Here is a 3192-nt window from a genome sequence, read left to right on the forward strand (position 1 = left end):
GAAACAGAATTCTGAAGAAGGGTCTAGGCCCGAAACGTCAGCCTTCCGGCTCCTCTGATGCTGCTTGGCCTGCTGTGTACATCCAGCTCTACACCTTGTTATCTCAGATTCTCCAGCATATGCAGTTCCTAGTATCTCTGAAGGGATTTTAAGCAATTTGGTCAATTTATATTTCTTTTATTGTAAAAATCTTTGATGTGTAATAGTAAATACAATAGCATTTCTGGCTTTGTTACCTAAATAATATTGACAAAGTCACTTAATTTAGATGATCACAAAAAATAGCTTTTAAATAGAGTAACTGCATGGATCTCATTTATCAAATAAGATTATCCTCAACTGTATCATTTATTCTATAATGACGTATCTAATTGAATTACCGATGTTATTACGACCTCAACTAAATTAAAATGCAACTAATCAACCTTTTAAAGATAGAAATTACTGTTGTCTTCCATCCCTAATTTTGGCAAATGTGATTTCTAGCCATAAAATGCCTTCATTAGAATGATGAGGTGCATTTTTTTTTTGTGTCTTCACTTTTACATGGTGCAGTTGTCACATTATCCACCTGATTATATTAGTATAAGCTCCATTTTAATCACCTGTCTGACCAGACTCTTCTGTCTTAGGTAATCTCCTGCATTTTCATATTTTTAGCTGTGAACTGAGTGTAGTATGCATGGATCTGTTCCAACACTGAAGTGTTTTGCAAACTATGTTGTGTTAGGCAACCTTCTACCATCCAGAGAGTATTTTGGAAGTATGGAAAAATCTGACTGCAATAACATTCAAGTCTATGAACAAGTACTGTAAAGTGAAACCAGTCAGAGTAGTTTTTGCTGGTGCAGACTCAATGGGTCACCGGGCTTCTTGTGTATGATTCAATGAATAAAATGAGAGCCTGACTGTAGGTCCCTTTTGTGATATAAACAATGCTTTGAACGAGCAGTAATTGAAGTTTGTGACAGAAGATTTGCCCCTTATTTTAAATCTATGGACCTTGGTCATTGATCCCTCTATTTCTGTGTAACTTATCTACATCTCTCATAATTTCATACATCTCAATCATGTCCCTCTGCCCTAAGGAAAGCAAACCCAATCCATCGTCTCTGTCCATAACTGAAACTGTCCAGCCCAGAGAACGTCCTGGTAAATCTCTGCACCCTCTCCAGGGCATTAACACCCCTCCTATAATGTGGATTCCAGAACTGCAGACAAAACCACTAGCTGTGGCCTAATCAATGTCCTATAATGGTTCCCTGCTCTTAAATTCTATGTCTCAACTAATAAAGGCAAAAGTTACTATGCCTACTTTACCACTTTATTCACCTGTTGTGCTTCCTTAACGGTCTGGTCTGCATGCATACCAAGCTCCCAATGACCCTGTGTTTTGGATGCTCCTACCACTTCTGTCATAAAGTAAAGACATAAGTAGCGAATTTCTTGCAACCCCACGTAGCTGTTAATGCTTTGTTTTGATTAGTGAGTATTAGCTAATTATCTTGATGTGTAATAGATTAGTTTGAATTTTCCAACTCTTGAAACAGTACAACCCTTAAATCTGTAGGGATTGCATCTGCTGCTATTAGTATGTAATTCCAAACCATCATGTGTTAATTTCTCTGACATTAACCACACCTTGGTTTTTCAAATGATTTCTGATGTACTTATTGCCAGTAGAACTGTAATAACTTGCTCAGTGGCCCTTTGAGCTCTTTTTTTTTTCAAATTTTGCTATTTGAATCTTTGTAACTCTGCACTGTTCCTTGGAGCTGGAAATTCTTTTATGATCTGAACTTCAGTGGATTAATATTTTCTTTTCCTGATGCACTCACTATATGACTAAGTACTTGGAACTGAGATGACTGACCTCGAGCAACCATGATCATTTTCCAATTTGCCATGTATGATTCCAACTAGTAGAGAGTTTTACCCCTAGTTCCCATTGATTCCAGTTTTTCTTGGACTCATTGAAATGATTCAGTTGATTGTGGTCTTGATGTCAAGGGCTGTCACTCTGACCTCACCTCTGGAATTCAGCGTTCTTGTTCATGTTTGAACCAAGGCTTTAATGAGATCAGGAGCTGAGTGGCCCTAGCGGATCCAAACTGGGAATTAGTGAGCAGGTTTTTGTTGACCAGGTGCTGCTTTACAGCACTGTAGATGATGCCTTCAGTCACTTTACTGATGATCAGGAGTAGACTGATGGGATAATAATTGGCTGTTTGGATTGCCCTACATTTTGTGTGCAGGACATACCTGGGCAATTTTCTGCATTGTCGGATAGATGCTAGTGTTGGAACTGTACTGGAACAGCTTGGCTAAGGGAGTGTCAAGTTCTGGAGCACAAGTCTTCAGTACTATTGCCGGAATGTTGCCAGGGCCTTTCCAGTACAAAGTGCCTTCAACTGTTTCTTGATGTCATGTGGAGTGAATCAAATTGGTTGAAGACTGGTATCTGTGATGCTGGGGACCATTGGAGGAGGTCAAGGTGGATATCTACTCGGCATTTCTGCCTGAAGATTGCTGCAAATGCTTCAGCCTTATCGTCTGCACTGATGTGTTGGTCTCTTCCATCATTGAGGATGGGGATATTTATAGAACGTCCCCCAGTGAGTTGTCTAATTGCCTGCCATCATTCACAACTAGGTGTGGCATGACTGCAGAGCTTAGATCTGATGCATTGGTTATGAGATCCCTTGGCTCTGTCTGGCATTTGCTGCTTATTGAACTAAATTAAAGAAGAGGTCCTCAAGGGTTATAATCTCTGGATTGCTACCCGAGCCACGTGCAAATTGGCATAGGGACGTTAGAATAAGGGAAGTAAACATGTGGCTAAAAGAGGGTTTGGACAAGTGGGATTCCTTTTCATGGGGCGCTGGCATCAGTATTAGAACACGAGGCATCGTTACTTTTGAATTGTCTCCATCTGAACCGAGCTGGGACCAATGTTTTAGCAAAAAGGGTAAACAGGGTGGTCAATAGGACTTTAAACTAGAAAGTTTGGGGGAAGGGAAGGGTGAATAGCCAGGAAGTATAATGGCCAATGGGAAGCAAAGCAGCAGGTTAACATCTGTGGGGGTGGATTCAACTGCATGGAAAAGTATGAAAAAAATGAAAAGAAAAGAGAACTCCAGAACACAAAATATGACAGAGCGTTTGCAAATGGTTAGGAATCAAACTTCAAGC

This window comes from Rhincodon typus, chromosome 8, assembly GCF_021869965.1.
Source record: "Rhincodon typus isolate 14 chromosome 8, sRhiTyp1.1, whole genome shotgun sequence".
NCBI classification, from domain to species: Eukaryota; Metazoa; Chordata; class Chondrichthyes; order Orectolobiformes; family Rhincodontidae; genus Rhincodon; species Rhincodon typus.